Source organism: Cetorhinus maximus, chromosome 26 (genome assembly GCF_964194155.1).
Source record: "Cetorhinus maximus chromosome 26, sCetMax3.hap1.1, whole genome shotgun sequence".
NCBI lineage: Eukaryota > Metazoa > Chordata > Chondrichthyes > Lamniformes > Cetorhinidae > Cetorhinus > Cetorhinus maximus.
Genome location: NC_135904.1, coordinates 7583296 through 7610962, shown reverse-complemented (window position 1 = coordinate 7610962; position 27667 = coordinate 7583296). Strand labels below are relative to the sequence as shown.

General features: G+C 42.1%; 1 protein-coding gene and 1 long non-coding RNA gene across 9 annotated transcripts in view; one reads left to right on the top strand and one right to left on the bottom strand.

Moving 5' to 3' along the window:
* Positions 1–2902: 2902 nt before the first annotated feature.
* On the bottom strand, positions 2903–27639 carry LOC144668256 (uncharacterized). Of its 4 annotated transcripts, XR_013573462.1 has the most exons (5): positions 27509–27639; positions 26946–27369; positions 9840–9903; positions 7991–8070; positions 2903–3229 (listed from the first exon to the last, which is right to left on the bottom strand). It is a non-coding gene; the product is annotated as an uncharacterized LOC144668256 (long non-coding RNA). The 4 variants fall into 4 exon arrangements; XR_013573463.1 differs by lacking the exon at positions 7991–8070; XR_013573461.1 differs by lacking the exon at positions 2903–3229 and having other exon boundaries at positions 7345–8070.
* The window catches only part of glceb (glucuronic acid epimerase b), a 124974-nt gene continuing 124570 nt past the window's right edge, over positions 27264–27667 (top strand). Inside the window, exon 1 of one of the 5 annotated variants that reach the window (XM_078530057.1) lies at positions 27264–27519. The gene's annotated coding sequence lies outside the window, so the exon portion shown is untranslated. The remainder of the gene's footprint in view (positions 27520–27667) is intronic. The other 4 variants (XM_078530052.1, XM_078530051.1, XM_078530056.1 and 1 more) reach the window with 4 other exon arrangements.

Here is a 27667-nt window from a genome sequence, read left to right as displayed (position 1 = left end):
CTTGGTCTGCAGCTGTTGCTTGACTAGTCTGTGAGACAGCTCTCCCAATTTTGGCACTAGCCCCCAGATGTAAAGAGGACTTTGCAGCGTTGCGTTTGCCATTGTTGTTTCTGGTGCCTAGGTCGATGCCGGGTGGTCCGTCCAGTTTCATTCCTTTTTTTGTGACTTTGTAGTGGTTTGATAGGCATTTAAGAGTCAACCACATTGCTGGTGTCTTGAGCAACCACATTGCTGTGGGTCTGGAGTCACGTGTAGGCCAGACCCGGTAAGGACGACAGATTTCACCAGACGGGTTTTTATCATGGTCATCGTAGACTTTTAATTCCAGATTTTTTATTGAATTCAAATTCCACCATCTGCCATGGCGGGATTCGAACCCGAGTCCCCAGAGCATTACCCTGGGTTTCTGGATTACTAGTCCAGCAACTATGCCACTACCTCCCAGCCTAATGTATCCCAGCAAAAGTTCCACCTGAATTTTCCCCTCCTAGCCCAAAGGAAATGAAGCTAATTCTAACATCCCAACAGTCACTCTGGCTGAAATCAGTTGAGTCAGCACCGACCCAGGAGTTACATCTGAGACCTTCCTGTTGACCGAGTTTCATATTGGGTGTTGTATTTTTCAGCTACCGAGGGAGAAGTTATCAAGGTTAGAGTTAGTAGATGCTGGAGTGCAGCGCATCCCCTGCCTTTTCAGTCAGTGAAAAGTGCTCCAGGAAAAGGTGTGGAACAGGGAGAAATCTTTCCTGGAAAATTCATAATGTAAATTGTTGGGAAGATTGTTGAGTACAGATCGTTAGGTCTTACAGAAGGTTCAATAGTCTTCTGAAGGTTAACTGTAAGCTTTTATTAACCACTAGAACTATTTACACATGTGCAGTAAAGGGTACAAGCTACGGGCTGTCTCCATGCTTAGGTCTATACACATCTCTGCTCAACATCACACTGCCCCTGGGTCTGGATCATGTGCTTCTTACATCATTGTGTGGGTGGTACTGTACTCAGTCCCACATTAGCCCTATGTGTGCCAGACCCTTATACTACACCCCCCACCCCCACCCCCAAGTCTTTGTCCAGTGTATTTGGAGTTGTACTAGTTTACTTCATGTCTTACGTTGTTGTTCAGTCCCATACATTTATATTGTTGTAACTACATTATCACTATTACTACATTATCACTGCTCCATCTCACCTCTTCAAGTGTTTGAATTTAAAGGTTCAGGTAGACTGGAGGCATTATAACCCTTCCATATTTCATTCGCAGATTGGAGGAGTGGTCAGCTCCATTATTGCTGGTTCTCCCTGTTGGTCTGGAGGTTGAGCTGATATCTGGGTTTGCTTTCATTCTTTCCTTCCATTCCTTCATGCTGAACTGCATTTGCTCGGTTCGGCTGTTGAATTGATCAGTGGTTGCTCCTAAAATCATTTCTTGTGGAGTGGACGAGCCTTGTGTTTGTCTCCTTGTTGCTTCTTTTGCTTTTTCCTGTGGGTCGTCTCGATGTCCTCTGTGGCTGAGGAAGAGTGACACTGTGGTGAGAAGGTTTAGTGGTATACTCACCTCCGCTTTTCGTTCTTGGCCATGTATGTCTGCTACCAGGCTCCAACGTCTCTTGTGGCTTTGGCATGCCAGCTGGGAATTGCAGCATATGCACAATTGTTGCAGTGTTGACCTGCTGGACCATCGTTGGGGCTGGAGATAGAGGCTTCTCAGACTGCTGACCACACTCTTTCACCTCTTCCGCTGGAGGCATCATGGGTAGTTGGCTGGTCTGACCATTGAGGAATTTCTGGCACCTGAAACAAGAATGGACAAATCTGCTCTGCACATTTTTGTGCCAGACCTTTACATGGCATAAATCACACAAATTTAGAAGTTGCCCTATGTTTTACCAAAAAGGTAAGAAGATTGCATTGATGTATAAGTCAATCACCTATACTTAGTGAATTTTTTTAATGTGTATGAAGATGCGTTTTGATTATATGGTACAATTAAATATGAGAGTCATAACGGGATGGAAACATGTACTGATTTCAGCATTAATTAAAGGACAAGGACAAGAACATAATTGTACGTTTGAATTGTCACTAGCATTTTATTATGAAATTATGCAAATAGCTTTGGGCATAATGTGAAATATGATCCATTCCCACGTACAGTTTTGAGTAATTACATATTGTACTACAGAGCTGTGCAAGTCAATTATTTTGTGATTTCTGACACATTCTTCCTTGCCTTATGGTATTATATAGAGTTATTTATTTACTCTTCCTCTAATGGCTCTGTTGCTGGCTGTTTTGCCCTTGGATGGCGTGTGGGCCCCACCGGCTCGGCGGCGGGTGGACAGCCGACCCCCACCACCGAAACGGGGCCTGCCGCCATTTTGAGTGGGCGGGCCAATTAAGGCCCACCCAGCGGCCTGCCCGACAGGAAGCGCTATGTGCTCCCTGTGCCGGGCGGGGGAAGGAATCCCCATCTGTCAAAGTGCGCACTGCTCCCTGAGGCAAAGTCCTGTCTCAGGGAGATTAGTGACAGGTAAGTAAAGTCTAAAAATAGAAAAATATTAAAATTATTAATATGTCCCCCTCATGTGACGATGTCACACGAGATGGGACACGTTAATAATAAACACTTAAAATTTATTACATTTTTTAAAAACGGACATGAAAATTCATCCCGCCATTGGGTGAAGTTTCATGAATAATCTGGAACCCGCTGGGGCTCCTGGCCTGCCCGCCAGCCTTAAGGTTGGACGGGCAGGTATTTAATTATCTTAATGAGCCTGTCAATGGCCTCAATTGGCCATTGACAGGTCGGCGGGCGGACAGCTGATTTCGCTGTCCGCCTGCCTTCCTAAAAATTTAAATGGCCCGAGATGACGTCGGGGATTCCTCCTGACGTCATTTTCCCCTCGGCGAGCGGGCCCCGCCCCCAAATCGCCGAGGGGAAAATCCTGGCCCTACTGTGTAACCAAACCATACAGTCCAAAATAGTGCTAGGCTAGGAGATCTCTGCCAGGGTGTGCAAGAGGCACTGCAAATGATCAGTGAGTCTTCAACTAGTGCAAAGAAAAACAATTATCCAGTGTTTCAGTTCCTGATTGCTATTAGATGCATGTCTTTGAGCGTTCAGTGTGGAAAGCATTGAGTTCAGGTGTTTCTTCTCCAAATCCCTGAGATTGTGGTGGAGGCAGGTTCAAATGAAGCATTCAGAAGGGAATTGGATTATTATCTGAAAAGGAAGAGTGTGCAGGGTTTCGGGGACAAGCCAGGGGAATGGCACTAGATGCATTGCTCTTTTGGAGAAGGGGGGAGACACGATGAGCTGAATGGCCTCCTTCTGTGCTGTAATAATTCTGTAATTTTCTATGGGTGTTCACTGTCTAGCTTCATGCATGAAGAATGACCATTAAGGTGAGGAGCTCTCTGAGGGCTGCTGGCATAAATGGGCAAAATACATTAATTTCATTCTTATAAATATATATATATATTATGGCAGGGCGGGAGAGGGAGTGGTGTGAGTGGAAACTGATGTTAAAATTCACTGGTTTCATCTCATTTACTAGCTATATATTATTCAAAAGAACTTTTATTGAGGCTACATCAGTCTTATGAAATTTATATGAGAGGAAGGTTTTCAGACCACACCAGATGCCTTCTACAGATGTAGGTAAAAGAGGTACATGGACCAAATCCCATCACTCTCATAAAAAGCAGGCCTTTGTGAAACCATGTAGGTCCATAAATCTATCAATTTGCAAGTTAAATTTTTAAAAGCTGATTAGGAGTGATTTAGAAGCGTAGGAATTTATTGGTGGAAAGTAAAATTAATAACTGTAATCTTATTTTAAGTCTCTTTGCAATGTTTCTGCTCATTGCTCTTTTTAATCTTGCTGCATGGTCTTCCTGTATTAGGAAAACTGACAAGTAGTCAGCCTTCAACTCTTCCACAGATTCCCACACCAATTCTGCTTTGAGATCTGGTTGAGGTTCGGGTATGCTGACACAAGGAAAGAAAAGAAAATTATTATTCTCTGTTCCTCCTCCATATAACAAGCATAGCTTGTTGTTCAGTTCTGCTTGAAGAAATGTTGAGTCAATCATAATTGAACGATGCTCCAAAAATATTTTAAATGATGGAAATCTGAAATAAAACACAAAAATGCTAGAAATGGACAGCAGGTCTGTCAGCATCTGAAAGCGAAGTTAAGCTGGTATCAGATGATGATGGATCCCATCTGAAACTTTTGTCGGCCTGTTCTGATTTAGGTTTTCTTGGTCTCGTTCATCTGTAATATGTTCCATCACTGCTGGTTTAAACCTGTAATTTGAGGAGCTGTGAACCAACCAAGTCCAATTCCACAGGACCAAATTGATTCTGACTGTTTAGCGTATGTTATTCCCTGCTTATTGTCATAGTGTTGTCACCAGAGACTTTAATACATTCATGTCTGCCGTAAAATTAGGCAATCTTCAAAGAGATAAATGGCGGAGGGAGAGATCAGTCTCATATTCCAGGCCATTAATGTAAACATTTACATTCCTTGCTAAACAATATCAGACAAAAGGAGACATAATATTGAAGCTGGCTGCTTTTAAGTTGGGTTCCGTGGAGAGCAAATGCGTCAATGAGAATCTCAATGTCACATGATGCTTTAGCAAATATGCAAGTTTCTCTTAACCACCACAAGCTCTGTTGTCCGGCTACTGACTCCATTTCACTACCTGGCAACCGAGAATGAACCAGACCGTTTGTACCCTCAATGTCATATTTCACCCCAAGGTGAGTTTCAGACCACATATCTGCACCGCTAAGACCACTAATTTCCATCTCCGTAACTTTGCCCAACTCTGCCCCTGCCTCAGCTTATCTGCTGCTGAAACCTTCATTCATGCATTTGTTACCTCTAGACAATGCAGTCACAGCCAGCCTTCCATATTCTACTGTCCATAAACTTGAGATCACCCAAAACTCTGCTGTCCACATCTTAACTCACATCAAATTCCATTTATCCATCACCCCTGGTGCTTGTTGACCTACGCTGGCACCTCATTAAGCAATGCCTCAATTATAAAATTCTCAACCTGTTTTCAAATACCTCCATGTCCTCGTTGCTCCCTATTTCTGTAATCTCCAGCCCCACAACCCTCTGAGATCTCTGCATTCCACCAATTTTGGCCTCTTGGGCATCCCTGATTTTAATTGCTCCACCATGATAACCTTCAGTTGCCAAAGCTCTAAGCTTGGGAATTTCCTCTCTAAACCTCTGTCTCTCTTTCCTCCTTTATAACGCTGCCTAAACATTGCCTCTTTGACCAACCTTTTGGTCATCTGCTTTAATATTTCCTTTTGTAGTTCAGTGTCTTATTTTATTTCATAATGCTTTTGTGAAATGCCTTGGGATGTTTTATTGTATGAAAGACTTATATATATACAAGTTGTTGTTAGGTTGTTAAGACTATGCAAAGCTCACATGGTGAATGCTAGTGATACCTAACACCCATTAAAATTAACATAAGCTCAGCTGATGAGACACTTTAATTGGGCTATGGTCAGCTGCTGGGAAGACTCATTTTAATTTCACTTAGTCCTGCTTGACCACATCCAGCAAGTTTACTCTGGGTTCTCTCCCTCCTGAATAGAACCTGCAAACTGGGATTAGGCAGCACTATCTTCACAAAAACTAACAAAAGCAGCTGGCTTCAATATTTTGTCCTGCTTTTTTTTTTCCTGATATTGCTTAGCAGTATAGGAATGTAAATGCTTGCATTAACAGATCGCAATGTGAGACTGATCTTCTCACTCATTTCATTGAAGATTGACTAATTTTACAACTGTCTTAATTGTATTAAAGTCTCCAGTGCTAATGCTATGAAATTAAGCAGGAATTGACGAGCACTAAAATGACAGAATCAATTTGGCGCTGTAGCAGTGGATCTGGTTGATTCACAACTCTTCAAATTAATCAATCAATTTTTCGTTCTGCATTTTAAGTTTTGCATTTCACAAAAATAGTACAGTCAGCTGTCTTAAATCTCATTGATCTGACAGTCAGATCAGAAGAGCAAGTCTATGATAAAACATAAATTTGAAGGTTATGCACATAACTTATATAATTCTGCAAGTTAAGCTAAATTAGTACAAGCAGAAAAATCTGAAATGAAGACTCATGCATTAAGCAGGCAGAGTATAATTTTTGTTTTATTTTTTGTGATTCCTTTTCTCTTTTTTTTGTTATGACTCTTCGACACAGTTTAGCAGGTTGGGGAGAGGGATTCAGTAACCCTCTTCAAAAATATCCACACTTTCTCCTAACAATGGCACGTGGATTAGAGCAGCTGGTTGTTTTGGATTTGGACCCATGCCATCAGCCTGAGCACCAGAAATTTGGTTGTGCAGATGTCGGGTTAGGAAAAGATTGACCTTAGGTATGATGCCCCCACAGTCAAATAATCTTCCAACAAAGCCTACTCCCTACCCCAAGAACAGTGTCTTGGTTAAGGTGCTTCTCTGAGCACATGATGAGACCCGCCTCCTGTCCCATCAATCCTATTTCCGCTAAACTGCTGAGGAGCCCATTTTCCCTCCTGGTTCCCATGTTGGCTAATATTATCAATCATTCTCTCTTTTCAAGTGTTGTCCTTCTCTCCTTTAAATCTGCAGTCATCATCCCTCTCCTTAAAAGAAAACAACCCTTGACTCCACTGTGCTTGCAAAGTACCATCCCATTTCCAACCTCCCATTCTTCTCCAGAATCCTTGCTGCCTCCCAAATCCAATTCCATATCTCTCCCATAACTCCATGTTTGAGTCCCTCCAATCAGGTTTCTGCCTCTGCCACAGTACCAGAACAGCTCTTAACAAAGTCACAAATTACATCCTAGGTGGCTGTGACAAAGGTAAACTTTCCTTACTCTTCCTTCTTGACCTGTCTGCAGCCTTTGACATGGTTGATCACACCAACCTTCTCCAACACCTCTCCACTGTTATCCAGTTGGGCGGGACTGTTCTCACATGGTTCCATTTTTCTCTATTTAATCAAAGCCAGAGAATCACTGGCAATGGCTTCTCTTCGTGCTTCTGCACTGTTACCTCTGGTGTCTTCCAAGGGTCTATTCTTGGCCATTTCAATGCCTCATCTACAAGCACTCAACAGCATCATCCGAAGGCACGATATCAGTTTTCATGATTCTCCAACTCTCATATCCTACAGGGAATTATTCGTACATTTCTTACTAGTTGTCATGTTTGAATTTTATGGGCTTTTGGAAAGCAGTTTTGAGTACTGTTTTCTCACAATCGGTGGAGTAATCCCCCATCAGAATACCAGAACCTGTTACTATCAGAAATTTGAGAGACATGGGAATTACTGGGGGTATTGATTCAAACTTATTTGTGGCCCTGAAACTCCACATAATGCACCTACTGAATTGACACACAAAGTCAAAACTTGGGCACTTCGGCCTAAGGCACTCTTGAGCAACTGACCATACTCTGAAGAATCCAGAACAGCTACTAAGTGACCTGGAAGATGGCGTTGTTCAATACAATTCAATAGAACATTAGGATCTATTGGAACAGAAAAACATTAGACCCAACAAATCTGTCCCTTTTTGATAAATCAAAATAGCATGCCACTGAATGATAAAATTGGTCATGCTTTCCATTCATAAGGGCCTTGAAATTACAATCTGCAATGTACACATAATGCATCTGTATGAAACTTCTATTTCTGCTGTTTGAACTGAAGTATTAAACCATTCAAAATTAACAAATTATTTCCTCCATTAAAAGGGCAAAGCAATTACACAGGAAGGTATTAAGTATTCATGTACTAATATTGTGCAGCGTAATTTCAAGGTCATGTAGCGTTTCTAATTTAAGTGAAGCCATTGGGAAAGAGTGTACAGTGGAGATAAGATACTTCCATCAAAAGGAAGGGTGAAAATCAAAATAGGAGTCAATTCACTTTACCGTAGCATAGTGCAATTACAGGCCAAAATGCTGTTGGTGAAGGAGGGAGTTGCCTGCCAACATCTTGTGTTACCAATGGCATATCTGTTGAAGCATGTTCTAAAGAGATAATAGAAGACAAATGAAAGCTTTATTGGTACAAACTTTATTTTGTAAACTGTGTTGGGTGGTCAGGTCTCAACAAGGAAACACATTCCTAACTCTCTAAAAAAATACACATCATCTCACCATCAAAAATCCCGTAGTAAATGTGAAAATGTGTAATCAGGATGATTTTTTAAAACCCTTTCACGAGACATGAGCTATGCCAGCATTTTTATTGCCCATCCCTAATGACTAAGTCACTGCATTGTTTTCATCACCACCACTAATCTACAAAATAGTGCGGAGCCAATGCTATGAATTTACATCTGACTTGTTATTTTCTATATACATTAATGCTGACTCACAAAGTGTTAACATGTTGGATTCGGCACTAACATTTAAATCAGAATCAGTTGAATGACGCCAGAAATGTTCAAATTTGCATCTACTCACATAGTTATAATAAGGTATGTAAAAATGCACAGATGTGAAGTGTAATTTTGTTCCTGTTTATGTTTAGTGTTTTTAGTTGCAACAAACCTAGCAGATTTTTAGCCATGCGTTTAAGATGACATTTTGCAAAACCTTCATCCCAACAGTTCAGCTGATTAACACATTCACTAGCAGGGCTGTAGACAGTAGAAAGATCACAGGCTCAATCCCTAGCCTGTGCTGAGTTCAATTATTTTATTCAAGAAGCAGTTGGGGATGCTCAATGGCCTTAGGGGATGGAAGAATAAGCCAGAGTGCCGATTCCGTATTGCTATACAGCCAGGAAATGCGTGTGACCATTATCCAGTAAGAATCATCGTCTTCAGAAAAGAGGAACAGAGTTAAGAGAATACTCGAACATTTTCCAAATGTTGGGCTGCTGATCTTATTCAAAATAGCGCTACTGAGCCAATCTCTGAGTAGGGAGAGGAGAGCAGGTGGTCAAAGCTTCAATAATCACTAAATGTTATAAATAACACGGCAGGAGGTGTGTGTGGAATGCTGCTCTTCTGGCTTCCCAGTGGGCAGATTCAGAGTAGCTTTGTTGAAGATTTGAGAGCTATTCGCTCCACCAACCCAACCGCAGCTCCCCCCCCCACCCCCCCTCCCACCCCCACCCCAACCCCCCCAACCTGCTCCAAGGATGGTGCGTGATTCAGGAAAACAATCAGTCAAGAAAAATCTTGCCCTCAAAAAACAACACTCCTGGAAAGAAACCTTAACCAATTTTTCCCCTCCCTCATGGTGTCAAGTCCCCAACTGCTGCCTCAACTAAGATCCTCTAACCCAGCGGAGACCAGGGATGTTATCTTCCTAATCTGTGTAGCTCTGCTATTTACTGCCTTAATCAGCTGAGTTATTTGGGGCAAGCGTTTGCAAAATGTCATCTTAGACACAGCTATAAGTACTAGGCACAAACAGGAACAAAATTGCACCTAACATCTGTGTATATTCTTTTCATTATAGTCTTGGTCTAAATTTGAACATTTTTGATGTCAGACTACTGTTCTCATTTAAATATTAACACTATGAACCAAGCAAATTCACACTTTGTGAATGTAGAACATTACTATGGTGTACATTATACCACAGTAAGAATTAGAGTGCTGAGTTCCATCAGCGCCTCCTAATACTTTAAATACAGGATACTTTAAGTATAGTCAGTGATAGGAGATTAACCAGCTTTAAATGGAACACTTTAAAGTATAAACCTTTCAACGCATAGAACAGGAAAATCATATTAGCACCCCTATATAAGTGGTGAGGATTGTATATAGAAAATTGAATCTCACATACAAATAAATTGCATTGGTTCTGCAGTCTTTTGTAGGTTAATCTCAGCAGGTCTGACAGCATCTGTGGAGAGAGAAACAGAGTAAACTTTTTGAGTCTGTATGACCATTCTTCAGTTTTTCCAGCATTTTCTGTTTTTGTTTTAGATTTCCAGCATCCGCAGTATTTTGCTTTTATTTTGTAGGTTAATGGCTGTTAATGAATGTAAGACAATAATTTGATCTTGTAGTTCCAAATGATAAGCAAAAGCATTCACCTGAAGCCCATGATTCTTATCATCGACTTATGATTTGATTGCATTCAACCAGTATCCTCCATTCATTGAATGTCTAGACTAACACTTCATTACAGTACAGAGAGAGTGCTTCCTGGTCAAAACTACCATCTTTTAGACAAAATGTTAAACCAAAGTCTTGCCTGTCAGTGGTGCAGTGAATGTGACACTAGTCAAAGAAGAGTAAGGAGTTCCTGTAATCTGGCCAATAATCCTCTCTCAGAACACCACCAAAAAATGATTAATAGGCCATTACTCTCATTCACGTTTATGGCACCTTGCTCTGTTCTAATTCCTTTTGCATTTGCCCAAGGTAACAATTGCATAAACCAATTAATTCTGCATGAAGATTTTGGGATTTTTTTTGAGAGATGTGATACAGTTGTATATAAAATATAAGTTCATTATTTCTAGTGATTAAACTTTGTGTTGAGTTAGAAGCAGCAATTGGTCTTTAGTGCCCTAGAAAAATGGGTCAGAAATTTGGTCAGAAGATAATTCTTCACAACAAGAATCAACTTTTCTCAACCCTGAACTTTTCTTAGGAAAAAAAGATTCGGAGTTCATTCTGCAGATTGTTGCTCATCAACAAACTACACATGTGGTTAAGGATGGGCAAGGCTGTGATGCCTCCTGTGACTAAATATCCTTCTGACACTCACTGTCAAGGTTCACATATGGAACAAAAACAAAAATAGCTGGAAAAACTCAGCAGGTCTGACAGCATCTGCGGAGAGGAATACAGTTAACGTTTCGAGTCCGTATGACTCTTCATCAGAACTAAGGAAATATAAGTTGGTTGAGGGGGGTATTTCACATCTGGAAAATTGCCACATCGGCTGTTGGCATTAGTTTCATCAACAACAATAACTTGCATTTATACAGTGGCTTTATGAAGTAAAATGTTCCAAGGCACTTCACAGGAGTATTATCAAATAAAATGTGACACTGAACCACATAAGGAGATATCAGCTCAGGTAACCAAAAGTTTGGCCAAAGATGCAGGTGTAAGAAGCATCTGAAAGACAGAGGTGAGAGGTTTAGGAAGGAAATTCCAAAGCTTAGAGCCAAGATAACTGAAGGCATAGCTGTATTTATTTATTCATGGGATGTGGGCGTCGCTGGCATTTACTGCCCAGCCCTAATTGCCCTTGTTTCGAGGGCATTTCAGAGTCAACCACATTGCTGTGGATCTGGAGTCACATGTGGGCCAGACCAGATGGCAGATTTCCTTCCTTAAAAGACATTAGTGAACGAAGTGGGTTTTTACGACAATGAACAATGGCTTCATAGCCATCATTAGGCTTTTAATTTCAGATTTTTATTGAATTCAAATTTCACCATCTGCTGTGGTGGGATTCAAACCCAGATTCCCCCCCACCCCCTCCAAGAATTACCCTGGATCTCTAGAATACTAGTCCAATGACACTACCACTATGCCACCACCTCCCCAAATTATAGAGAGATGATGCTCGGGCAGGTGTGACAGGCCAGAACCAGAGGAACGCAAACATCTCAAAGGGTTGTAAACCTGGAGGAAATTAAAGAGGTCAGGTAGATGCATGGAGGGATTTGCAAATAAAGATAAGATCCAAATTGGAGGGTGGGAAATAAATGATTGAATAAATTTTATAGCGTACGCTCAGTAAAGCCCTCACCCAAAGTATGGGTGAAGCCTTAACATTAGGTATACCACACTTTGTACATTTTAGGAATTAAATATTGTTCAGTAGGAGGACATAGGCAATGTTACCTCCCGTGATGTGGGGAGAAAGGTCGGGAGCGGATGTGGTGTGTTAAACTCTAAACAGGGAACGTGTCCCCAATTTACATGTACACACCTGTTGCCATTTTTATGGCAGTGCATTTCAGGCTGTGTGACTGTCCTGGAAAGGTGGGACACTTCATTAACATATTTGAATCATTGTGCATTTGAGAGCCTGATTTAAGTTTTACTCCTGCTACCTTGAGTTTTGCAGTGAAAGGGAGAAGTGTATTGCTGACTACAGAAGGCAAGTGTTTTTTTTTATACACTCCTTGTGGGCCAAGAATAGGAATGCTTCCCCTGGACGGTTTTTCCAATTGTGGCCTCTCTTCAGCCCCTGCCATGATTGGCATCAACTACCCCCCACCAAATCTGAAGCTTCTCCTGAGATCACAATTGCCAGGGTCTGTTCCCAAGGGTCACCGTCTGCAGCCTCTTGGTGCTGGTTTTCACGCCCGGTGGGAAACAAAAGAAAAAAAATTAAATTCAGCAGGATCTCCACATCCCCAGCCTTCCCTTCAATTTCGGGGTCCTGATCACTGGAAGTTGCCCTCACCAAGTCAATCCAATGCGGGTGCAGTATGCTATTGTGTTGTCCTCTCTGTGACCACAGATAGATGAAAGACTCATCTCAGAACTCAGAATCCACACTGCCTTTGGTTTTCTCCAAATTATTTATTACGGCTGCGGTAAAATGTGTTTTTTTTTTGAGAAATGTAACAAGCTAAGCTCCTGGGGGAGGCTGTGGCATTGTCATGGACTAGTATTCCAGAGACCCAGGGTAATGCTCTGGGGACCTGGGTTCAAATCCCACCATGGCAGGTGGTGAAATTTGAATTCAATAAAAATCTGGAATTAAAAGTCTGATGATAAACCATAAAGCCATTGCTGATTGTTATAAAAACCCATCTGGTTCACTTTAGGGAAGGAAATATGCCATTCTTATCTGGTCTGGCCTACATGTGACTCCAGACACACAGCAATGTGATTGACTCTTAAATGGCCTAGCAAGCCACTCAGTTCTCAAGGGCAATTAGGGATGGGCAATAAATGCTGGCCTAGCCAGCAACACCAACATCCCATGAACAAATTGAAAACAAAATGTATGGATTGGACAAATTGGCAGATTTTCATTACTTTTTGTCTCCGTCTCCTAGCAGATGACAAGGGGGCGGGGAGGGGGGGAGGGTCTGAGTACTACATACACTGGTGTGTTGGCTTTCAAATCATCATTTCTATAAATGTTTATTCCAAAAACCCGAATAAATCTGCAACCATACAAGTCCTACGATTTCAACTGATACGATGTTAATTCTCTGAGATCAAGAGGTTTAGAACATGTAATTTCATCATTGTTTCAAATGCAGTATTGTGCAAACAATTAAATGACAAATATTACAAGAATATTTTTATAAATTTAGAGAATTACCTCCACGTTAATGTCGGGGACACTAGTGGTGTGGAATGGAACATGTTTCCGTTTCAGTTACCCAATGTCAGCATCAAGTAAACTTGCAGTTTGGGTACATCATAGTATAATGTAACCTCTGTCCAGCAATGTACCTCAGAAAAGCATTTCCTGTTGCAGTAATGGGGTATTTTTCAACTTCCCACCCAACCACTTTACAGTCTCTCAGAATGTGACTGACAATTATGTCAGAACCTGGTGCAGTTTTGTGAACTGGGCCTATGTTCATTATGAATTGGGAAAAAAATACTTTTGGGACATGAACGACAAGGAATGGCAATGGATGTCAGGATGGTTTGCAACCTGGAGGTGATGGTGTTCCCATCTTTAGAGGTGCTGCCAAAGCAAATTGAGAAGTGCATTCTGTAGCTAGCAAATACTGCAGTTGGAGCATGCTGGTGGTGTAACTGATACAGAAGCAGGGGAGCGGACATTTCTCATCTGGATGGTGTCAAGTTCCTTGAATGAAGTTGTAGCCACATCTGGCCAAGTGGGTGTTGGAATTTTCTACCCCAGAGAGCTATGGATGCTGAGTCATTGAGTATATTCAAAATCAAGGTCAATAGGTTTTTGGTGCTAAGGGAATTAAGGGCTTGTGTGGGAGGCTGGAGTTAAGGAGACCAGCCATGATCTTATTGAATGGCAGTCCAGGCTGGAAAGGCCAAATGGCAAATTCCAACTCCTATTTTTTTATATTTTGTGCTTATATATTCCACTGCATTCAGACTTGAGCCTTGTAGAAGATGGAGAGGCTTCTAGAGGTGAGCCACTCAACAGAGCACCCAGCCTCTGCTCTGATTTTATAGACACATTGTTTTGGCTGGCCCAGTTAAGCTTCTGGTCAATGGTTACCTTGTGATGATGCTGATACTGACAGTTCCATGATGGTGATGGGGTGGTGGTGGTGGGCGGGGGAGGTGTGGTCGTGTGGGGTGGTAGGTGAGTGGTGGTTGATTGGCAAATATAGGAGTTGCTCAATGTACTACTGGTATAAAATTATATTTGATCTCTTCATGTCATGTGTGTTCAGCACAAGAGGCAGGTCTTTGGCTCATTACCTGTTGCTGCTTCATCCTGAGCCATTTTCTTGGCAGTTTTTTGTCAGTGCTGGTTTGTCTTTACCTTCCATTCTCAGGCATAGGACAAGGAAGCAGGTCCCAAGTCTGCCTCAGTCAGAACAGGAAACAAACCCACGCTTTTGGCATTAGTCTGAACCACATGCTAGCCATCTAGTCACTGAGCTAACCAGTCCCTTATTTAATCTCTATCTCTGCCATATTTGTATCATGAATATCTGTAAGAATATTTTGAAAACATAATCAAAATTTCAAATAAAAATTTGTATCCTATCCTCCCACTAGAGAAACACTTCTTGATTTGATCCTCTGTAGTCATGTGGACATTGTAAACCGAGCTGCACTGAAAACCTTCAGAGTATAAATTTCCATTTCAAACACCTTTCAGTCATTTCACGAATTTGTTTGTTTCATATTCTCCAGACCACAGAATGATACAACATTGAGAAGTACAGACTTTCTGGTTGCAAATGACTCCCCTGCTTTGTTTGAGGTTCTGCTGAATGTACGATCATTATTGAAGACATGATTTCAAAGTGACAGGATCAAAAATTGTCTAGGTAATTAGCATATCTTGCTGGAAGATACATTATCATTGTGAAATCTCCCACCATCAGTACTTTGTTCTATTTATTGGCGATACCTGTGGTGTCGATAGTTATGGGGAGGTGGGAAGGAGTATTGGGGGAAGGGCATGGTGGGGTATAGTGGCCTGGAAGTGATTTTTTTCTTTCCCAGGTCAGTTTGGCATTGATAGCTCTTTGTTGCCCTGATTGGTTCGCCTTTCAGTGCCCTGATTGACCATTCGGTCAGAACGCTCCAACTGGCTTATCAGGGATTCCAGGGACATGCTCAATTTAAATACGCTTTCGTGAATGCGCATGGGGTCTAAGAAGTTATAAGTAAATTGCCTTTTACCAAACTGTATGGGAATCATGCTGGAAAAAAAACCTGGCAACTTTGATTTGAACGCGGAATGTTTGTGACAGAATTGGGGGTTGGGGGTAATGGTGCTAGTGGTGGAAATTTTTGAAGGTTACTTGGGTTATTTTTATAGGAGTTAAAGGGGGTACAGTGAGAGAGATAGAGTGGGAAAGAGAGGAGAGGGAGAGAGACAAAATGGAAAAGGAGGTAAACTCACAGTGGGAAAGGGAGGAGCATGAGAGACAGAGTGGCTCTTCCCCCTTTCCCATTCTGTCTCTCTCATCCTCCTCCCTTTCCTACTCTGTATCTCACTCTACCCATTCCCACATTGTCTCTCCCCCTTTCCTACCCGCCATCTTTCTCCTTTCCTACTCTCTCCTTTCCAACTGTCTCTTTCTCTCCTTTCCCACTTTGTTTCTCTCTTCCCCCCCGTCTCTCCTTTCCTGCCATCTTTCTCCTTTCCTACTCTTTTCCTTCACTCTCTCTCCCCCTTCCCACTGTCTCTCTCTCTCTCTCCCTCTCTTTCTCCTTTCCCACCATCTCTCTCTCCCCATTCCCACTCTGTCTCCTTTCCCACTATGGGCTGAATTTTTAGGATGGTGGGGTCTCCCATCCGAAGAGTTGGCGGGGAACACATCCCCACCAACACCAGCAGCTCTGATGCCTTGTTACGCTCTAATGAGCATTGATTGGCATAGGCGGGACTTCTGCCCCTCACTTGAGATGAAGTCCCACCTTGGAGAGCTGCTGGCCAACCTGATTGGTCAGCAGCTTGCCAGTCCCGCCAGGCACAGTGCTGCAGTGGCCACAAGAAGCAATGCAGGGAGCTGCCTGGCACTAAGTTCTGGGGACCAGAAGACAGATATGTGGCAGGGGTCCCAGGGCGGGGCAGGTAGGGACAGCCTTGAGGGTCGCCAGGGGATGCGATCGGGGTTTGGGGGATAGGTTCGGAGGTCACTGGGCCTTAATGGGAGGGCAGCCCAGTCAGAAGAGGGCTTCTGATGGAGGCACCACCCTGTACTTCCTGCCTGAGATCCAACTTACTTTATTTTCACATGTCCCCCCCCCCCCACCCCACCCAAGCTGTCATCTGCCCACCAGCCTAAAAATTGAGGCTGGGTGGGAAAATAACTTTAAATGGCCATTTAAGGGCCTTAATTGGGCAAAGGGCAGGCTTCCAGTCTGAGGTCCTGCCCATCCCAGCATAAAATCGCTACCAGATTGGGGCGGGTGGTAATCCCGTCCAGGCAATTTCACACTACCACCCCAACCTCAGAATCCACCGGGGGAGGGAAGGGTAAAATTCCGGCCTATGTCTCTCTCTCCTTTCCTACTCTGTCTCTCTCACCCTGCCTCCTTTCCCACTCGTTTTTTCTCCTGCTCCTTTCCCACTATGTCTTTCTCCCTCCTTTCTCACTCTGTCTGCCTTTCTGCCCCCTTCAACTCCTAAAAATTAACCCATGGGAAAATATTTCCACCACCAGCACCATTACCCCGAATCTTTTGCAAACATTTGGCATCTAAATCAAAGTCGCCGATTTTTTTTCAGAGCGATTTCTGTACGGTTTGGTAGAAAATAATTTCTTTTTAACTTCATTAGACCCCCACGTGCATAAAAGTGTGTTCAAGCTGAGCATATTCCTGGAATCTCCGATTATCCAATTGGAGTGTTCTGATCGAATGGCCAGTCAAGGCATTGAAAGACCAACAATTCAGGGCAGCGACGAGTTGTCCAATACCAAACTCTTCTGGGCAAGAAAAATTCGTGACCTGGAAACCCGAAAGTGAAAGTTCACTGGAGCTCCTGCTGCAATGAACCACAGGACCCAACTTAAATTGTTGAATGTTAATTGTATATCAATTGTGTTTAATTGTATGCAGATGGAGGGCATTTATTGTGGTTTCACTTGAGCACATATAAAGAGACACCTACCAAAACTGAACTGTGTTTCACTTTGTAAATAAATGTAAAACTGAGTACAGATTGGTTCCGGTATCATTCTTCACCAACTGGCTTTTTGGAATAGAACTTTGGACACCGTTTCCTGGCCGGCAGACAGATGCTGGTATTTACACTCCAAACAAGCCTCCTTCTCCCCTTCTTCGTCTAACCCTATCAGCCTATCCTTCTAAAGATTCTTCCACTACAAAATAAGGCTGAAATATGAATCCAAGTAGTAAATTGAAATTGCAGTGAAGGGAGAAACAATTGTTATGTTGTCACAATAGGGGCAGATACAATATTGCAGCTGTGTTGATGACAAAAGCCCTGGACAATATGACTCTAGGGTCTCTCAGAACCAAGCCTTGGAGGGAGTATTGTGGGTACTGGAGAAAAACAGTTTTAAAGAGATTAGAAAGGCTTGTAGATTGTAAGAGGAAAGGAAGACCGACAGAGGTCAGAAATGTCAGTTTTGAGGTCCTGTGAAACAATGATTTATATAAAATTGCAATGCAATGAGTCTTGAATTCCATGCAGTGAGGATCTGGGAGGAGGAAACTTCATATATTTAGAGCTTAGGGTGCATGAGAGAATGCTCAAAGGAGCAATTGCCATAATAGCTTTGAGAAAATATAAAAACGTAAAAAGGCTGCAAATGAGAGTCTGAGGGATAGCAGTATACAACATTGCTTTTCAGACAACAAATCTTGTGTTGTTTATTCCATTTGCCAAACTGAAAAGGTCACTCATTTGTTGAATAAATGGAGGATACACCAAATGATTATTGATACCTATGCTGACTTTTGAGCACTGAACGTTGACAATCATTTCACAGAAAAGGCACCATATTTTCTTCCATTGCCTGAAGTTACAGTATCATTGCAACTTGTCATATATAAGCACGTAGTTGATATTTTAATGAGGCTCAATGCTAACCTTTGCACAGTAGCAACACCTGCCTCAGGTGCTACGGGTGAGCAGGATTCAAAGGAACCTCTGCATCCTGTTTATGTTTCACCTACCTATTCATTGCACGAGGTAGCCACAACAGGAAAATATACATTTTTTTCAATGAGCTGATAAACACGGTTGCTCAAGACTGAGTGCCTGCAACTCATCTTAAACCATTTTTCTTGTGAATACATGTTGTAGAGCATGCCAATTTAAATGTTTACAGCAGCTTTGTGTCCATGTGTCACTTGAGAGGAAACTGCCATTTTGCAGTAATTAAAATTAGATAAGACTCAAGGACAAATTTTTAGACAATGCTGTCTGAATGTTTATTGTTCACTTTTGAGGTGATATGATTGTTCCATGGCTTTGCCTCTCCTGATTTTGGCAGCCTCCTCCAGCTCTACAACACTCTTTGCTCCTCAAATTTTGGCCTCTTGTGCATCCCTGATGTCATCACTCCATCTTGGAGGTCATGTCTTCAGCTGCCAAGGCCCTAAAGCTCTAGAATTCCTTCCCTATACCGTTCCAACCTTCTACCTCTCCTCCTTGAAGATATTCCTTAAAACCTACCTATTTGATCATGTTTTTGATCACCTATCCTAATATCTCATGTGGCTCAGTGTAAAATTTAATTTGATAACATTCCTGTGAAGTGCATTAAGACAATTTAATATGTTAAAGGCACTACATAAATGCAAGATGTTGTTGCTACTACCAGAATGATTACGATCTTTGGTCTGTGCAATTGTTTGCATATGATTACATTAGTGTCCTTCATCACTGTGGATCTTGTCCCTATCATTCGATGGCACTGCTAATATACGAGGAACCTTGTTTGATTGGAATCTGTTCCAACTGAAATGTAGACATACAGGGTGGGAAAATAAGGCTTGCTGTGAATACTAGGTCTTTGCCTGAAATTTGTTCTTTGAGTGAATGGGCTTCAGTCATACCCAGATAATCTTGCTCCAGAGTAAAAAAATCCAGCAATTTCTGTATAAACTTTAATGTTTTAAATGTTAAGCCAGAACATTATCAAGGCTGAAACTATCCTATTCAGCTCCTGCCAGATATTTCATGCCTCAGATACCAATTTTGTTTTCCTCCCCAGCCACATTTTCACATTGAAACCAAAAGTTGGCAACAGTACTATTCTTTCCAACACTGATCTTAGCTTTAAAGTTCACATCTGGTTCCATGTCAGGACTACTTGCCTCTAGCTCCAGAGTGGCCTCTGATTATGCTCACCCTTTGGAATGCTCAAACACACTTCACCCTAAAACCTGATGTTTCTCCTTTATAAAAACAAAAAACTGCGGATGTTGGAAATCCAAAACAAAAACAGAAATACCTGGAAAAACTTAGCAGGTCTGGCAGCATCGGCGGAAAAGAACAAAGTTGACGTTTCGAGTCCTCATGACCCTTCAACAGAACTAAGTAAAAATAGGAGGGGTGAAATATAAGCTGGTTTAAGGTGGGGGGGGGGGGGGGGGGGTGGGGGAGAGAAGTGGGGGTGGTTGTAGGGACAAGCAAGCAGTGATAGGAGCAGATAGTCAAAAGATGTCACAGACAAAAGAACAAAGGTGTTGAAGGTGGTGATATTACCTAAAAGAATGTGCTAATTAAGAATGGATGGCAGAACACGCAAGGTACAGATAGCTCTAGTGGGGGTGGGGTGAAATAAGACTAAAAGGGGCATAAAAGGTATAGATTTAAAAATAATGGAAATAGGTGGGAAAAGAAAAGAAAAATCTATATAAATTATTGGAAAAAACAAAAGGGAGGGGGAAGAAACGGAAAGGGGGTGGGGATGGAGGAGGGAGTTCAAGATCTAAAGTTGTTGAACTCAATATTCAGTCCAGAAGGCTGTAAAGTGCCTAGTCGGAAGATGAGGTGCTGTTCCTCCAGTTTGCGTTGAGCTTCACTGGAACAATGCAGCAAGCCAAGCACAGACATGTGGGCAAGAGAGCAGGGTGGAGTGTTAAAATGGCAAGCAACAGGGAGGTTTGGGTCATTCTTGCGGACAGACTGAAGGTGTTCTGCAAAGCGGTTGCCCAGTCTGCATTTGGTCTCTCTAATGTAGCAGAGACCAGAGACCGCTACATTGGAGAGACCAAACGCAGACTGGGCGACCGTTTTGCAGAACACCTTTGGTCTGTCCGCAAGAATGACCCAGACCTCCCTGTCGCTTGCCATTTTAACACTCCACCCTGCTCTCTTGCCCACATGTCTGTCCTTGGCTTGCTGCATTGTTCCAGTGAAGCTCAACACAAACTGGAGGAACAGCACCTCATCTTCCGACTAGGCACTTTACAGCCTTCTGGACTGAATATTTAGTTCAACAACTTTAGATCTTGAACTCCCTCCTCCATCCCCACCCCCTTTCCGTTTCTTCCCTTTCCCTTTTGTTTTTTCCAATAATTTATATAGATTTTTTTCTTTTCCCACCTATTTCCATTATTTTTAAATCTATACCTTTTATGCCCCTTTTAGTCTTATTTCACCCCACCCCCACTAGAGCTATCTGTACCTTGCGTGTCCTGCCATCCATTCTTAATTAGCACATTCTTTTAGATAATATCACCACCTTTGTTCTTTTGTCTGTGACATCTTTTGATTATCTGCTCCTATCACTGCTTGCTTGTCCCTACAACCACCCCCTCCCAACTTCTCTCCCCACACCCCCCCCACCTTAAACCAGCTTATATTTCACCCCTCTCCTATTTTTACTTAGTTCTGTTGAAGGGTCATGAGGACTCGAAACGTCAACTTTGATCTTTTCCGCCGATGCTGCCAGACCTGCTGAGTTTTTCCAGGTATTTCTGTTTTTGTTTCTGATGTTTCTCCTTGCTGATTGCTCTTGCTGAACCTTACACAAACTCTAACTCATCTAGACGTTTGAGGCCTTTATCCTAATCTGCACTCCTTCATCAAATCCATTAATTTTTATGCCCCCAGTACATCAACTTCCAATCCTCTGCTGGAGGTATAGAACAAAAATACAAATCAGGAATTTGTGGTTTTGTGAAATGTAAACTAATGAATAATGTTAAATGCGAACTATTCAGATCCATTTCACTGGAAGATTGCCAATCCAGTCCTGTCATGTGCAATGTAATTAAAACACATGTGGACTTACCATTGTAGCAAACCTATTCATGCAGCCCAACACATATTTGCTGCTGTGTCATGTGGCCAAATCGCAGCTGATAAGTTCCAGAAGCAGGTTGCCTTGTTGGTTGTCACGAAGTGGCAGTAAACAGTGGTCAACATTTTTATTCTTTTGAAATAATGGCAGTAATCTTCAACAATTGGATGTTGCAGCAAACATTAGACAATTACGGCTGGTACAAAATGTTGTCACCAAAAGCAATGGCTTAAAAGGCTGCCAAACTGGGTATTCATGTGCGCATGTTGCCTCGTTTGCTGTGTAATTTTAGAAGTTAATATTCAGTTCACACACGATGTAACACAAATATACTCTTTAAATGACATATCACTTCATCATCTATTTACTGCAAGGAAGTTTCAAATCTTGAATTGTTTTAATAAATAGAAATATAAACCAACAACCTTGATAACATGATGATAAATGCACATTGTGGTGCGGTACTGAGCCATACAGACCTGGAAGGATGAAGATTCCATCCCTGCTATGTGCTGAGTTAGCTGAATTTGACTGAACTAGGGCTCTCTCTATAATTGATATCAGCAACTCTGGGGTAGGACTGAATAAAAAAATCAACCAGAGCTCTTTCCCCTCATTGTTAACCAGTGACCATTGCTAGAAAACGTTTCTGGAGGCTGGGTGATGACAGGATGCTGAGATACCCCACCCCCCAACCACCACCATCAAATACAACCATTTTTTTGTTCCGTTACCCCTAAATAGCTACTGACACTTATTATCTGAGTTCACAAGAAGAATGATCTCTCAGACAAAGTACTTGAAAGCTGGAGGCACTTGCGTATTTGTACCTCTTCACAAGTCAGTGCCCTCAGGAGAGATGGGGCAAAATATCTTTTTATTCTTAAAAAGAGAAATATAAGATTATCAGATCCACCTTTAATGGGTTTAATTTCTAAAGGTTAATCATTTTGGATTTCATTAATCTAGGAATCGTATTCACATATATATTAGGAATATTTCTAATATCTTCTCTTATGTGTTGACTATGTTACTGATACAAAGCATAGAATATAATCATTTATTTCATTTGAATGTCAGGTTTGGCTCAGTGGCAGCAATATAGCCTCTGAGACAGAGATTGTTGGTTCAAGTCCCACACTAGAGGCTTCATCACATAATCCAGGTTGACACTCCAGGGTACCACTAAGAGAGTACAGCATTATTCAATGTGTCTCTTTTGGATGAGATGTTAAACTGGGGGCATTTGTTCCCTCAAATGGATGTATAAGATCCTGTGACAATATTCAAAGAGTAGGGGAGTTCTTCAACTTCGGTAAAACAGGCTAAGAAAAAAAAAGACTTCTATTTAGATAGCACTTTACATGACCACTGGACGTCTCAAAGCACATTACAGCCAAAGAAGTACTTTTCAGTGTAGTCACCGTTGTAATGTAGGAAACACAGTAGCCAACCTGGACTCAGCAAGCTCCCACAAACAGCAATTTGATAATGACCAGATAGTCTGTTTTTTGAGATACTGATTGAGGGATAAATATTGACCAGGACACTGGGGATAATTCGGAACCTTGTGACTCAGGGGCAAGAGTGCTACCAAATGAGTCATGGCTGACACAGCCATGTCTTTATTCTCATTGCTGTTTGTGGGACTTTACCATGGGCAAGTTGGCTCTGTGTTTCCTCCATTATCACAGTGACCCCTGTTCAAAAGTGCTTCTTTGGTTTTAAGGTGATTTGGGGTGTCCTGAGGTTGTAAACGGTTCTATATAAATGCATGTCTTTCTTTCTTTTCACATTGCTGGTGATAGTGCACTCAAATTATCAAAAATAAATAACTTCTATTTTCATATCTTCAGAACACCTCAAAGCATCTTACCAAACAAGGAATTGCTTTCTGAAGTGTAATCACTGTTGTTATGCAAGTGAACACATCAAACACGGTTCCACAAAGAGCAAACGAGAAGAGGTTAATCTGTTTAATCTGTTTTCTGTTCAGGGAGAAATGTTGGGTAGAACAATTGTCTGTTCTTTGACGAGTGCTGATGGAAACTTTACTTCCACTTGAACAATCAGTTTAAAATCTTTTCTGAAAGATTGCATCTCTGTCTTTATAGTATTCCATCAGTACTGCAGAAAGGGCAATCCAGGTTGTGTGTTAAATTTCTAAACTAAGGTTTGGACCCATAAAATTTTGATTCAGAGGCAAGAGTGATATCAATTTAACCAAAATTGGTTAAACCAATTTAACTAAAACTACTTTTGGGAAAGCGAAACTTCCAATTTTTTTGGGGCTCTTCAATACGAAGTAATTTTTTTCAGGCCTGTTATTTCAGCTCAGTTGAGATGACATTTTAAACCACGGCCTGCTTCTCCAGTGAATTGGATGGCCATTAAAGACCTCAACTTACTGTTGTAAGAAAAGCAGAATCTTCTCCCACTGTCCAGGCCAGCATTTCTTCCTCAACCAACATCAGAAAGACAGATTAACCGATCTTTCGTCTCAATGTTATTTATGGGAACTTGCTGACTGCAAAACAGCTGCTGCTTTTGACGACATAACAATGACTTCACTTCAATGCAATCCACTGCATTTTTAATTCATTCTCAGCTGCGGGTATGGTTAGCAAGGGCAGCACTTATTGCCCATCCTTAGCTACTGTGAGGTGGTGGAGGTAGGTCTTCTTCTTGAACCAATGTAGTTCATGTGCTATTCTTTGATCCACTTCAGAAGGAAGATAAGAGTCAATCACATTAGGAGTGGGACTACAGTCCCAGTAAAGACAGCAGGTTTTCTTCCCTGAAGGATTATAATGGACTAGTTGGACATTTACAACAATCCGACAGCTTCATGGTCACTTTTTCTAACACTAGAATTTTATTTCCAGTTTTAAATGAAAATTAGTTCATAATCACAAACTGCCATAGTGAAATTTTAGCTCATTCCCAGTAACATAACCACTACACTGCCTTATCTCAATACGTGAGGTGCTTTGAGACTAAATACATTATTTCAATCTGCAATTCTCTTGGCAACTATGCAATAGGGTATAGCACATATAATTGTGGCTGACCCCTTTTTATTTGTTTATTTTATTGATCATCTGTTTTATTAAAAGAGCATATAATTGTAGTTGAAGAACAGCTAAAAGCTTCCCATTTTCTTCTTGAATTCAGAAAAGATGATTGCTGCTTTCCTTTCTACAGTTTATTACATATTAATTGAATAAACATTTAGAAATGTAGTGCTATGTTATGGTGTGGCTAAATTGAGGCTTCTCCATAAATCTTCGAAAAAAAATTGTCAAATGCTTCTCAGCATTTGAAGATTCTTAAATTAAGAAACTCTGATGAAGTGATTTCTATTTCTCACTTTCCTAAAGTCTGAAAATTAAGAGTTTGAACTTTCAGGAAGGCTCTGAATAGATGACCGAAGTAGCTTTATCCTTAATGCAGCTTGTGAGAGTGCAGCTGGTTGCTGGCATATGGGTTCTGTGCAGCCGGCCATATCAGAGAGGTAAACCTGCTGGATTGGCAAAGGGAATATGGTGAAAAATACATCTTCCTGACAGATGACAGTGAGTCCTAGCAGGTATTTTTTTTGGGTCGCAATTGGCTGAGCAGGAAACATGTGTCAGGAGAACAATGGTATTAGCGTAGGTCTTGTAGAGCACAAGTGCAGCTGAAGGTCTACAATCACAACAACTTTATTTTTAAGGTGCTATATAAATACAATATCTCAATGTGCTTCACAGAGGCATTATAAAACAAAATGGACTGAGCCATACAAGGAGTTATTAGGGCAAATGATCAATAGCTTGGTCAAAGAGGTTAAGTTTAAGAAATGTCTTAAAGGAGGAAAGTGAGACAGGGGTGGAGAGATTTAGGGAGGGAATTCCATAAATCTCAGACTCAGGCAGCTGAAGACATGGCCATCTATGGTGGAGCAATTAAAGTCGGGGATGCTCAAGAGGCTGGAATTAGAGGATTGCTGATAGGAGATCATAAGAACTAGGGGCAGCAGTAGGCACTCGGCCCCTCAAGCCTGCTCTGCTATTCACTAAGATCATGGCTAATCTGATTGTGGCCTTAACTCCACTTTCTTGCCTGCCCCTTATAATGCTTAACTCCCTTGTAGATCAAAAATCTGCTAAACTCAACCCTGAATATATTCAATGACCCAGCTTCCACTGCTCTTGGAGGATTGTAGGACTGGAGAAGATTAGAGAGAGGGAGGAGCCAGACCATGGAGGGATTTGAAAACAAGGATGAAAATTTTAAAAGCAAGACTTTGTTTGACTGGGAGCCAGTGTAGGGCAGCAAGCACTATGGTCATGGGTAAATGGGATCTGGTGCAAGTTAGCATACAGGTGATAATTTGGATGACCTCAAGTTTTCATAGAGTAGAATGTGTGAGGCCAGCCACGTGCACATTAGAATAGTCAATTATGGACATAAAGGCAAGGAAGAGGATTTCAGCAGCAGGGAATAACTCCACTGATGAAAGGTCACATGGCCCAACAAGCTCATCTCTTCACACAATCACAAACAATAACATAGGAAAAGAGAATTCTCCCTGGGGCCCCGACCGGATTCTCCGGGATCGTTTGCAAATAAATATTAAAAATAACCTGCCTTCTCTCCATGGCCTTATTTCTCCCCATCTCTGTAATCTCCTCCAGTCCTAATTTTAGCTCCTTGAGCATCCCAATTTTAACTACTCCACCATTGGTGGCCACAACTTCAGCTTCCTACGTCCTAAGCTCCGCAATACCATCGCTACACTTCTCTACTCCACTTTCTTTATTTAAGTAATTACTTGAAATCTAACTCTTTGACCAAGTTTTGGTCAGCTGCCCTAGTATGTCCTTACATGGTGTTCAGTGTCATACTTTTGTCTTATAATGCTCCTGTAAAACACCTTCGGACTTTTCAGCACCGCGGATAGATGGTTGACCTGGGATAGCTGACTCCAGTCGGTGCATAGTGCCACTTGATTCAGGGCTGGAGTGCAGCCCGTTGAGCGCCACTTCCCGCATCCTGTGCTAAATTCACAGTTCACAGAAGACATGATACTGGCTCAGGGTTTCGTGCGTAGCAGAGCAGATATTTCACTGCAATCTACTGAATGTCATGCCTCGAGCCAAACTTTTGTTTGCTGCTTCAGAGAGCCAGGACAGGCATGAAGGGCCGAATGGCCTCCTTCTGCGCTGCAACCAGTCTGTTATTCTGTTTCATTACATTAAAGGCACTATATAAATATAAAACCAAAATACTGCAGATGCTGGAGATCTGAAATAAAAACAAAGTCTTGGGAAAGGTCTGGCAGCATCTGTGGAGAGAGAAACAGAGTTATCGTTTTCAGTCCAATATGACTTCTTCGGAACATGCTTCTCTTCGGCTATATAAGTTGTCGTTGTGCATTTGCAACATTTTCTGTTTTTATTTCAGGTTTCCAGCATTTGCAGTGTTTTCCACAAAAATAAATAATTATTTTTCTTTAATGAATGCCATTCTCTACACAGAATGTACTGGGCACCTTGAAGACGCCACCTGCCTGTCTAATGTTGCTCTGTGCCCTGACCAGACGCTGCTTAGCCAAGAGACCGTGCGCCTTCCCATTGGCCAGCTTGACCGACCACTCAGCAGCCTCTATTTGCGCCAATCCTGTGCCTCCGACTGGCGTGATTGACATGGGAGCCGATCCGCCCCCTTCCTGGCTCGCCTGCGCTGGCTCCTCCCCTCCTGCGGCGCAGGCATCGCCCACTGGAGACTATCGCTGCGATCCGATTGGCTCGATTCCCCCTCCAGACCCTGCCCCCTTCCCCGGGGCTCCTGTCAATCACGCCTGCACCGCGTGACGTCGGCCGTTAGTCAAGTTAGGTTGAGTCGCGGCTTCCACATAAAAACTAAAAAGAAAACCCGCGGGGTTGTGTTCATACTCGGCGCCTTCCAATCGTGGCTTCTCTTATAAAATCCACCTTTATAAACAGACAGATCGGGAGAAAGAGTGAGGAAAGAGCCCATTTTCACTGCGATATACAAGCAAGTTAGTGTTTTATTTATATTTGAAGAAAAACCATTACGTGATAAATTTTTAAAAATCGTTCTCCGGATTACCTTCGGTTCAGGTAGGCGGTGCGAATGGAAGCGGCTTTTATCCGATTACTTTTATTTATCTCTTGTGTTCATCGTCGCCCTTGGACCGGGGCTGGCGAAGCTCGCGCGGCAACCGTTGGCCCCAAGCGAGTCCCCGCCCCGTTCGTCGCCGCCGCCGAT